We start from the raw sequence: 12,592 nt of genomic DNA, 5'->3' as shown, positions 1-12,592 counted from the left end.
ATAAAGAATCAGTTCCTGCAACGCTGACACAAAAACTCTGTACATACACTAAGCAAAAGAATGAGAAATCGCTACACCCTTCTTTCTCAACCGCCCCCCCCCCCCAATGTCTATGGTATCAATGCCTCACACCAAATGTAACGGACCTGTAGAAAGGACTCTATGAATTGAAGACAGAGATGCATGTTAACGATGAAAATCCATTGATAAGAACTTTAAAAAACAACAACACATCCTTATGTAAATAAAGCATTTTAGTGCAAATTGCTCCTAAGATACACATTTTTGTATGCAAAATTGCTTAATATGCCCCCCCCCCCGTCTTTTTTTTTAACCAAAAAATGTTTCTTATCTCTGTAACTCAATGTATAAATATAGGAGGAACAGCTTTGGTTTGATGCCAGTCATAGAAAGAGGCACAGGGTTTCTACAGCTCCCAAGTTTCCCCCCAGTCATTAATGACTGCATATTTTAAAACATTGTAAAAACTAATCCTGGTAGGCAGAGATTTTTTTTTATTAAGGGGGGGAAATACTGTTCAATTTTCTTTAAATGAATGAAGCGAGACGGTACTTGTCAGCTAAAGTAACAGAGTTCATTTGATACAGGGATTTGGAAATAATTCTGTAGATTCTTGCTCAGGGTGGCTCCTTTTATGCGTGTTCTCATGCATTAATGAATTCTATAATCACCGAACCAAATTGCCTTTTTTGTGGAGTGGGTGGGAAGGGGAATTGAATAGGATCCTGAGGTCCCAACTGCTTGTATCCTTTAGAGATCACATGGCATTTTTTAAAGAACAGCAGAGAAGCAGCCCCACTGTTCTGGCTCAATGGCTGATTTTGTAATTGTATCCCGAAGGTCTGCAGACAGGTCCCTATATGCTTTATAGAAAGCCCTGGGCTGAAGAGGTCATCTTCTCAGCAGGCCTTTTTCACTTCCCTTGGCAAGATCTGCAAGAACTTAGCAGCAGGGTGGGCCATGTGCAAATGAATGGAACATTCTAGGCCCTGCTTGAAAGCACTCCGTGTGAACTGCCTTTGCCAAATCTTACCAAATAGATTAGTTTCACTTTGTGGGAAAGCCTCACCACCTCACGGAGATCTGGACTTCTTCCAATATTCAGATGGAGGACAGCAGACACTTTGCTATGAGAGGAGACCCTCCGAGCATCCCTATTTTCCAGGGACAGTCCTGGATTCACAGAAGCCGTCGTTTCTGATTTGATCCTGGAATGTCCAGCTTTTCCTTAGGATGTCCCTATTTTCATCACAGAAATGTTACTGTGTGTGGAGTTATGCTACCCCAAGCCAAGGAAATAAGTAACTATACAGCCTTTAGAAGCTATCTGAAGGCAGCCCTGTATTGGGAAGTTTTTAATTGTTTGATGTTTTACTACGTTTTTATATGTGTTGGAAGCCGCCCAGAGTGGCTGGGGCAACTTTGCCAGATGGGTGGGGTATAATTAGAATAATAGTAAAGGTAAAGGGACCCCTGACCATTAGGTCCAGTCGTGGATGATTCTAGGGTTGCGGCACACATCTCACTTTATTGGCCGAGGGAGCCGGCATACAGCTTTCGGGTCACGTGGCCAGCATTACTAAGCCGCTTCCGGCGAACCAGAGCAGTGCACGGAAACACCGTTTACCTTCCTGCTGGAGCGGTACCTATTTATCTACTTGCACTTTGACGTGCTTTCAAACTGCTAAGTTGACAGGAGCAGGGACCAAGCAACGGGAGCTCACCCTGTCACGGGGATTCGAACCGCTGACCTTCTGATCGGCAAGCCCTTGGCTCTGTGGTTTAACCCACAGCACCACCCGCATCCCAATTATAATAATAATAATTATTAAATAAGATGTTCCTAGTTTCATCAAAGGAATGTTGGAGGGTATGTGAGAAGCAGTGAGATGTAGTAGCCCCAGACTCAAATCTCTGTTCAGCCATGAAGTTCACTGGTTAACCGTTGGACCAGTCACTAACTCTCAGCCTAACCTTCCTCACAGGGTTGTTGTGAAGTGAAACTCTTCCTCATAACCAGAAGAGAATCATGAGGGTTAGTCTGTGGCCAGGAAAATGTGCTCTATATGATCAGAGTCACTTACTCCGTATGTTCCAGCAAGGCAAATTGTGGCTCTGAAATAGATGATGAGGCTAGACCTCTGGGGTCAAATCAAGCCCTGCCCTCTGTGTTGTCTTGAACCCTCCTGACACCATCCTTGGCAAATGTCAGAAATAGCTTTTTTGGGGGGCTCACATAACTATCCTAGCCTGTCTTTTGAGAATGCAGCCGGCGTTCACCTAGTCAACCTTTCTGAATTCACCAATCACCATTGATTAATACAAGTGTCTTCCACAGATTAAATCTCCTGGGAGGAAATTCAAATAGCTGCACCGTTATATCAACCTGACAGTAAGTGTCTGACACGTTTTGTACAAAGACGATTACTAAACCAAAGCCAGACACAGCTTTGGGCAGGGCTGGGAAGTTTATTATTTCCCCATCATTATATGCTAGTCGGTGTCAACGTAATAGTGGGCCTGGTTTCATATTGCTTGAGGTAGTAGCTATAAAGTGGTGCTCTGACCTCCTTTGGGCAGTCTCTCCTCATGATCTCAATTGTTAGGGAGACAGTGGAGCTGTGCACTGTTGCCTCACAAACACTTGTGCCCCATGCCAGCTCTTCCCACCCATGTTTTACACAGAGGAAAAGCCCACAGAACCCCCAAAGTCTGCTCCTGTGAGCCAGAATTCTGCATGTTCTGGATTCCTGCTCATGAAGGCGGCCTGGGAGCATCTGGTAGGTGTCTCCACCATTTCAGGCATCCCTCCTCCAACACAGGAACAGCAGTGGAAGAGTTGGCGCAATAAACAACTGAAGAGACAGTAAGACATGGGTGTAACCAAGGGGGGAGATAGGGGAGCAGCTCCCCGCCCCCATCAAGTAAAACAATAGAAATACTTAACTGACCAATCACATCAGTTCTGTCCCTCCTAACAAAATTCTTGGCTACGTCCTTGCAGTAAGAGTATGCATGACCTCATGATTTGCTTCCACATGACTGATTTCCAGAGCTTAGAAAGTTCATTTTTAAAAAGGGACCAGTTCTCCTTCAAGTTCAATGTGTCTGAAAAGGAACAAATTCTGGTTCACGTTCATCCCTTACAAAGGCAACTAGTTCAGCTCACATCCAGTTCAGCATTGAGAATGTTACAAGCTGCTATGTTGGCATGTAATATATACTTAAAGGGGAGCTCACCCCGTCGCACAGATTCAAACTGCCAACCTTCTGATCAGCAAGCCGAAGAGGCTCAGTGGTTTAGACCACAGTGCCACCTACTCCACTCTGTCCCAGCTTCTGCCAACATAGCAGTTCGAAAGCACACCAGTGCAAGTAGATAAATAGGTCCCTCTGCGGCAGGAAAGTAACCGGTGTTTCCGTGCGCTCTGGCACTCATCACAGTGTCCCGTTGAGCCAGAAGCAGTTTAGTCATGCTGGCCACATGACCCAGAAAGCTGTTTTTGAATGAACACCAGCTCCCTCAGCCTGAAGCGAGATGAGCGCCACAACCCCATAGTCGCCTTTGACTGGACTTAACCGTCCTTTGCCTTACCTAAAGGAGGCTAAGGAAACATTTTAAAAAACACAGTGGAATCTGGATTGTGAATTGTGTGGTGTAAGAAAGCCTACCTTAGACTGTGAAACTGATAGATGTGAGTGAAGCTCTTCAGGTTTTCTAAGGAATGACTTAGAAAATCTAGAAGGTAGATTTATCTTTAAAGTATGTCAGTATGATGAAACAAGATATATGCAGCTAGAGCATAGTGTAAACCAAAACCACCTGAGAGCTGGAGACAGACTAAATAAAATTTAGTCCAGGTTCATTTATTTTCAACAAAATGATTGACAAGAATTTTCTGATAAGAAAAATAAATAAATAAACTCTAACCTACCATGTGGGACAAAAATGGGTTTGATATCTTTATATATAAAAAAAAAACTTTGCCGAGGTTGCACTGTTGGGGAGTCGTAATAAACAGGATGTATTCATACATTTGCCTTGCCTTTCCTCCACTATTTTAAAAGACACAACTGTGTCTGTTCTTTACATTAAATATGTGTTGGGAAGTAACACAATTGCCCTACAAAGCTGTTTTTTACAGTTCAAAATGAGCATCACCAGCATGTGAAGAACCATACTGTGTTAATTTGATGTTGTCTACATTTGTATGCTACACGGCCCCCGCTGAGTTCAGGGTGACACACATAAATGTGGCTAACCTCACAATATCCTCCTAACAACCTTGTGAGGTAGGCTAGACTCGGAGAGCAAATGGCCAGCCGGTGAACTTCATGAACGATCAGGGACGTGAACCCAGGTCTTCCTAGCCAAGGCTGAGCATGTACAGGTTACTACACTATAACTATCAGCTGATTCCTAATCAATTGGGTATTAGCTATGTATACATGTAGACAGAAATCTCTGGTGGGTGGAGATATCTAGGATTCAGTAGAAATTGGCAGGGTGAAGCAGGTGGGGGCAGCATTCCCTACTTGGCTTCCCAAGTGGTAACTGAGAGAAGAAGGGGACAGGTTGGCATGGTACAGGTGCGGCAGCAGAACCAATCTGCCGCTCCTGCTGCTGCTCCTGTGCCACTACTGACCGCTACTGTTAGGATCAACACAGTTGCATTTTTGGATTCTCCTTTGGAGCATGCCTCCAAGGGGCCATCACAGTGAACTCCCATGCTTCCAAATGTACTGCTCTTTCACTGGGATTAAGGGATGCTAGAACTGACCAGAGATGCCTGTGGCTTCATTCACATGCCAAGCAAATGAATCGTGCATGTGTCAGCTCCCGGGAAAGATGGATTATGCAGGATTTCTCCACACCTCTCTAAATCCATTGTGTTAAGGAATTATCTCTGAGTCATGAATTCTCAACTTGAAAAATAAGGAAAATGTTTAATAACAGCTTTGCAACACATTCCTGGACACTTGCGTCACAGATGCACTCTGTGCAATGTCCGTGAGGCTGCTCAGCAAGCCCATGCCGGAGGGAGAGCAAGCAGCTAGTCACCTATTATTGCTTTTCCAATGAAGTGCATATAATTTAGCCGAGCCAAGTATAATAACAGGATTTATGAAGCTCAGACATTTTTCCTGGCAGCAGCACACCTACAATACATGGTTAATCATTCTTCAAACTGGCATTCCTTATCATCATGTCGGTCATGGCGAACTCCTATGGTATTTATAGTTCTCTTATGAGGTTGCCTTGTTTTCTTTCCTCAGTCAGTCAAGTCTCTAAAGGTTGCAGGATTCAGGCCATGACCCAAATAGCATTTGTTTCCCTTTGTTCTGAGAACCTATGAGGTTTAGAGCCCACCAGCACCTCATTCTGTCAACTCAAAACTTCATTTAAAAGTCTGAGAACACAGGCATTGGGTGGGGGCGGAGAGGTGAAATCCATGAATTTTTCGGAATGTTTAATCATAAAAAATATGACTTACTCTAGTCCAACTCTCTATTCCTTCTGCTGCACTGAGGAAATGCTTCAATATGACCGAATCTAGTAATAATATTTCAAAAATGAACTGTTGCTGACTTTGTGATGGTAGGAACTTCCTTCTACCAAGTCCATCTGGTTCAATAGCGTCTGTGATGAATGGCAGAGATTTAATCAAAGTAGATGCTCTCACAATCTCACCAAACGGCTCCAATTGTGTGTCTCAGGCCTCATCAGTTTCATATAATGTTGTTCTAGGAGAATCAAATCCTCATTATTCTAAATGATCTCTCATTATGAGCATGCAAACCTGCACTGAAGCCAGGCCTCTGGCCCAATCTAGGGCTCATTGCTGTGCCAGCCTGGAGCTGGTACCACAACTGATCCAGATTGAGCCGAATCATCCTCTCCTCACAACCTTCCACTGTGCCTGACATGAACAGAGATCTGGTAGTGGTTCTGCCAGTCCACAAAGCCCTGCCTGCAGAGAGGGAGGCTAGAATTATGTCATACTTCATAGTGAACCCTTCAATGAAAAGAACACTCGTGCCATTAAAAGAGTCTTAAGAAATTAGGCTGGTAAATCTTAAATGCTAGAAATTAGTGGATGAGGTTGACTTGAAGTGGTGCCCCGTTTTTTATTTTCTGAGGCCATCAGCTCCCACATGGCTGGACTACACTGGCAATGCCAATAGTATGGTTCCCCCCCCCCCCGAATTGTCATTCCATGTCATAGTTTTGTTACTGAGCAACAGCATGAACAATTGGTGGAGTGGGAGTGGCCAGCCAACCAGAAGAGTCTCTGAAATTTACTTGCCTGGAGGCAGAGTCAACATCCGAAATCAGGTTGAGTCCTAGAGTTGGGCAAACAGCATTCCACGTGGTCCGTTGGTTCAGGGGTCAGGGAATCCAATGTTCAGGGGTCAAGATGAGCAGGAAGCAGCAAGGTAGGCCAGGAACTACGAACATTGTTACCAGCATCTGACTGCTGCTGGAAGCTCTGCTTAAGAAGACTGAAGCCAGCTGGTTCTCATTAGCTCCTTCTCCTCTGTCTCCTTAAAGGCTGATCAGCCACAGGTGGAGTCACTCTGCCTCTCCCACTTCAGGCTGCTGTTCAACAGGCGAAGCTGACTCCTGGCCCATGGTGCCCCAATGTCTTGGATCAGCACTTACTTTGTGGGGAGAGCTCACACACTTGGTCCCCACCCATGTGGTTGGATTACTCACACATAATCCCAGCTATGTGGAATCCCAGCTACCGTTCCCACGCAGTTGAGAGAAGGCATATGAGTTTAAACAAAACAGGAGAGTATAATTGACTATCCCGTTTAATACTGTACTATTTCATTGAGAAGATTCTGCACTCACAGGATTACATCTGATGCTGTTAAAGTATCAGAAAAAATAAAATCATTTGTCTTATTTTGGTTTTGGAGCAGCCATCTTTTTTAAAAAAGAGAACAAACGTCATGGGAAGTTTCATAGGGATTTTCATCCATGGCCCAACTTTCTTTTCTCTTGCCTGTAAGAGACACTACTAAAGAAGTGAGGAATTTCAAAGGGAAAGGTTCGTAGTGATGCCATGTCTAAAGGCTTATTTTATATTGTCCTATTCCAAGAATGCTCTAAGCATGTTGCAAGAGCCACAGAGATGCTGCAGTCCTCTCTCCTCATAGAATAACATGTAGCAGCTTCTATGCACGTGATGTCATCATGTTGTGCAATTGCACATGTTTGGCTGCATCTGTTGGAACGGCAAAAATGCACATTGTGATGTGTATGTCGGATATTAGCTGTCTCTTAGCAAATGGGTTGTTGTTTTTTAACTCAAGCTTGTTCTGTCATGCAGAATTATGAGGTCTTCTCTCCACATGCACTAAACAAAAGGAAAGACTTTTATTTTACTTTGTTAAAAACAGCCTCACATATTTGAAGGCTTATATCAGTGACTTAGAGCCAGTCTCTCTCTCTGCAGTGTTGGTGAAATTAAAAAACAAATATTTTATATGAAAAGCAATTGGAGGGAACACATATAAACACTGAATCATCTTCTGCTCTTAGTGTTTATCTTAAGATGTAATTTAGTTTAATGATAAAAAAAAAATTCAAAGGAGAGCTCTTTCAAAAAGCCACAGCTCTTGCTCATACTTCCAGATGTACACTGACACTCAGCTTTCAAAAGCATTTAGGATATTAAATGTCCTTAATCATTTTAACGGTGGTTACATTTAAGCTTCAGCATCCTTGTCTTTTTCTAGACGCCAGTTTGATAGCCTGTTAAAAGCTCAGGGAGGCTTTCCACATTTTCCAGTGAACTCCTGGAAGGCTGCGTAAAAAACTCTTTTGAAAACCCAAACCCAGTTATGGGTGCTTCAGAACTTTGAAAAGTTGGCAGAAAAAAACTCTTGCTCTGGAAAGCTCCATGCAGGCAAGTCTTTAGCATATGTGCCGCCGGGGTGCACCCCCAAATTTAGTTGTGAACGCCGTCGTTGAGTCTGACAAGCGCCGCTGTTGTGAATGACAAGCACCGCTGCTGGCACGGCGCGTCTTTGGTAAACGAGCACGCAAAGTCGAAAGTCCTTTAGTGAAACAGTAGGTATACATTTTGGTACTACCTAGGTATATATGTATTCTGTTTTTCTAGCTTGATCAAAATTATTTATTATTTCACAACAGGTAGAGATAGTTAAGAGCTTAGGCAGCTTCAGGGGCAGGCACCTGGCACCTCCCAGTATTGGGCGCCCGGGTGCCCCGCACCCCTTGCACTCCCGGGTAAAGATGGCCCTGGCTCCATGTAATATACTCCCAATGTGTATAGGGAGCTTCTGTGGAGCTGACTATCTCGTTCACTTCTATTATACCCAAGCAGGGCCGACCTGTCCTTAAGGTGGCCTGCAGCAGCTGCCTCAAACAACAAAATTCTAGGGGTGGCAGCCACTGCAGAAGCGAAAAGTGGTGACAGCTACCAGATTCCAGTGAGATCTCACAAGAGCTCCACAAGATCTCATGGAGCTCTTGTAGGATCTCACCAGAAGCCGCACCCTGCCAAAGCCTCATTTCTCCTGTGCACCGCCCCCACCTCTCCCCTACCCATACCCGGAGAAGTGGCTCCAGTGGCAATGGCCTGGTTCCAGTGATATCTCACAGGCCTTTGGCGAGATCTTGTCAGAACCCAGAAGCTGCCACCGCACAACCCTCGTAAGTGAGGCTTCGGCAGGGGGGAGCTAAGGGACGGCACCTTCCCAATTTGCCTCAGGCAGCAAAACAGGATGGGCCACCGCTGTGCCAAAGTGACGCATATGCAGGGCTGCCCTTCCATCAAGATGAATAGACAGCTCTTGTGAACGAGGGTATACGGTGTGTTCTTCACATCAAGGATCCTCCCAGTTGCAGGTATAGAAAGACGGTGCATTTTTCAGATTAATTTAAAATACTGCAATAGGTAGTTATAAAGGAAGTTTGCATAAATCATTCATTTAAAGTTATTTCAGTTATTACCTCACTCTTCTGCCAAACAGCATCTTATAGAAGGCTATTGGGATATTTCTTCTCCAGGGCCAGAGCTGCTGGACTTCAGCAGCGGAACTGGGTCAGGTGCTTCCTCTGCCAAAAAGAAAAAGTAAAATGAGAAGTTTTGCATAAATTATTCTCCTGATCAGGTAATCCACAAACAAACAATGGAGGCTCTTATGTGTCTGGTTTAAAATTTTAATCTTGGTCATAAAAAATGGTACCCCAATGGTTCTTGAAAGCTCTCTTTGTGAAAGAGAAATTTAATAACCTTGCTGCACGTAGACCAGGTGTTCCCTACTAACAAGCTCTGCTGATAGAGTGATGTTTCATTTTGACAGTGACGTCTCTGAGGTATTCGATTGCACTCAAAACATCGTCCAGATGTGATATCTCCCAGGATTACAGAATATCTGGTCAAACCATATAATTTTATTACACTACGGGGTTAAACATACTGAATGGCAGTGCCAGGGAACATTTGGGAACACGGTAAGCTTGATGTTCAATGTGGGAAAATTTCAAGGTGTTTAATAGCTTCATAAAATGGAACACTTTTGTCTCAGCCTATAAGATCAGCAGTAAATTCTTGCATTACTGCTGCTGTAAAATGCGGTAACGGAAACCCCAAGTTGTATTATACGATACCCCTGAGGTAAAAGTAAGGGATAGTTTTCCCTTAGAGTGGCCATAGGAAAAGCCATTAATTACTGGAACATTGGAAAGATCTAACCAAGGTTTAGCTCTTTTAAGCCCTATTGATTTAAGTGCAGGCCAACAGCTAACTTTTTCATGCAACGACAAACGGCTTTGGACAGCTTTGTGTCCAAAAACAGCAAGGGAGATCAGGAAGAACCTGTTATGTGTAAGGTCACAGGATGAAGCAGCAGTCTCCCAGCACCACTTTCTTGCACTGACCAGAAAGGATTGGAGCCACCTCAAATGGTGCCTCCCATTCCAATCCTAGATACCAATTTTTGAAGGTGAATGAAGCAGAATTCACCGGTGCCTTTTGCAGGTTGACAATATGTTCATTGTTCTGTTGAAACAAAAACAAAGCTCCAGTTCTTTGATACTGGAAAATGTCCTGCCAAGAGCCTCCAAGTTGTTGTCTAGTCTTGATAAATTTGTACAGCTTTCAATCTGGTGCTCGCTGGCAACGCTCTAACTTTAATGAAATTCACATTGCGAAAATCCCACACAACACTCATAACTATCATATATATAGGTTTATTTTTAGTAAACACAACGAAACTGTATATCCAAATGAATGTCCGGCCACAGTTGTTTCCTGATGTAACTGTTGCAGGCAGAACCACTGTCAGGCTATTATTCTTTTTGTTTACTTCTACGCTTTTTATTACAAGTAGCAATAGGTCCTCCTTATGGACAAGCACAAAATAAGCATGCTGAAATGGTAACATGCTCTACTTTCAGAACTAGATGACGTATAGGGAAATCAGAGCACAGAGTGAGTCAAAAGAGTGATGTGATCCCCAATGTAGTCCATTAGAGTTGTCACTATGGGATCTTTAAGGTTCAAATCCAAGCTCAGTCTTGGATTCACTGAATGGCCTTTGGCAAGTCAGTCCCAATCACCGTAAGTTTTGCAACGTTAAAAAAGTTAACGACCAGCTTCTAGGCTGACAGGTATCCTGCCAGTATCCCACTATAAAAACTACCTGCACCCAAAAGCATATTCATTTGCCTTAGCAGAGTCGAAAGGTGAACCAGGAATTGAAATGAGTTGGAAGAAAATCAACATCTGCTGGCAAGATCTGGAGCTCTCGGCTTACCTCTCTTTCATGTCATGATAAGTGAACCTAACAATCAAAAGAAGGGATGGGCAGCAATCCCAGGACAATAACCTCTGGATCTTGGTTGTGTAAACAAGCCATCGCTGAGTGCTTGCGAGGAAGAATGCCAGACCAACCAAAGTCACTGATTTACAGCCAGGTCCCATTTGTCAATTCCTGTATCTAACCATTAAAACATGCCGATTTCAGCCTTGATATTACTTACAAAGGCAAACATGCTATTTCTAATATGTAGTCAATGAAATCTGCTCCCCCTGCCCCCTCCTTCAGCATTATCATTGTGGCAGGTGCACTGCAATGTCCTGGGCTATTCTGCGCTTTCCATATGTCTCTTTCCAGCTGTCTAGCAGCCCGTCCCTCTCCAGGACCTCGGAACGCAAATGGAGTTTGGCTATTACCTGAAGAGTTTGATTGATTGGCAGGGCTGCCACAGGGTTCAGAGAACCTGAGAGTGTGGGGTGTAGCAATCTGTCTGCATTGAAAAATGAAGCTTGTGTAAGCATTGGATGCTGTGACAGGACCACTGCACCAAGAACTTAGACCTCATCTACATACACAGATGAATCGCCTAGTGTAGAGTTCCTGCGAATTCAGGATTCAAGTAGGGCAATGTCTTTTTCAAAAAGTCACAACAATTTATCCACATGTGTTGATTAGAACCATGACTTAACTCATTTGCCAGCATGCCGTGTTTGACATTGCTTCAAGGTCCATGTAAACAATTTCTTTAAATAAGTCACAAGAGGTATTTGGCAGAGAAGGCAGAGAAATGGTGTTAGTGGGAGAACTGAAAACTAGAGGAGTTTTGTTCATCCATTATTTAAAAATAAATAAATAACTTTTTAAAAAACCATTTCTCATATATTGTGCACACACACATACTTAAATACCACTCTTTTATCACATTCTCCACTAAAACCTGGTGGATGTGTGTTCATTTTGTTCAATTTAACATCTGCTTTTGACACCTTAAGCCATATGATATTCATTCGCCATTTATCATCTTAATGGTTAATCATGTGGCTTGGTGTGTATATTAGATTTAAGTTTTTATCTCCATAATCTTTTCTCTTTGCCATGTGTAGATCAAGGATTTCACATTCTTTGCTTCAAATAATGGCAAACCTCAAGGCTCAGTACCAGTTCCTATATATCTTTGATTATATTCACATCCCTCTTGAAGTGTTGATTGGGTCATATGGCTTTCATTTTCCTTTGTGCTCTGATGATATTCAGATCAGTGGTTTCTTTAACCTTTCCTACTGAGGTCAGTAACTGTATCTTTGAGTGTCTAACAGCTGTCTCCTGCTGGACGTTTTATAATTTTTTGACATTAAACACAGACAATTTGGAGGTTTGGTTAATTGGGGCTGACAGTTTCCATTGTATGTTTGGGTCAGATTTCACAGAGTAGCTCAATAACTCAATAGCTAGGAATAAGAGTGATATTCTTGCCACCAAGTTGTTGTTTTCATCTAATACTTACATTCCGCCCCCCTCCAAACACATAATAATGTCACTACCAATTATTTAATATCTCAAAAATTCACTGCATTCACTTATCAGGGAAGCATTGTGTTATCATCAGCTAAGACCAACTGTCACTGTATTTATTTATTGCAAGAGTAATCCACAGCATGGTTAAGCAGTGGCAGGATGTGGCAGAGCAGTGTAGCCACGGCTGCATCTACCGCCCTATCACACATGTCAGGGGGTGGGATAGCTATAGCAATGGAGCTGGCACAGATTGGGT

General features: G+C 43.3%; 1 long non-coding RNA gene across 1 annotated transcript; it reads left to right on the top strand.

The window, feature by feature from the left end:
* The first annotated feature begins 7,802 nt into the window (after positions 1 to 7,802).
* Positions 7,803 to 11,015, top strand: LOC310842582. The gene is made up of 4 exons (XR_014563240.1): positions 7,803 to 8,104; positions 9,068 to 9,171; positions 9,364 to 9,514; positions 10,739 to 11,015. It is a non-coding gene; the product is annotated as an uncharacterized lncRNA (long non-coding RNA).
* Positions 11,016 to 12,592: the final 1,577 nt, after the last annotated feature.

The sequence above is a fragment of the Podarcis gaigeae genome, assembly GCF_964106915.1.
Source record: "Podarcis gaigeae genome assembly, chromosome: 4".
Taxonomy (NCBI): domain Eukaryota; kingdom Metazoa; phylum Chordata; class Lepidosauria; order Squamata; family Lacertidae; genus Podarcis; species Podarcis gaigeae.
The sequence above is the reverse complement of the archived record's forward strand: the minus strand, read 5'-3'. Positions and strand labels throughout refer to the sequence as shown.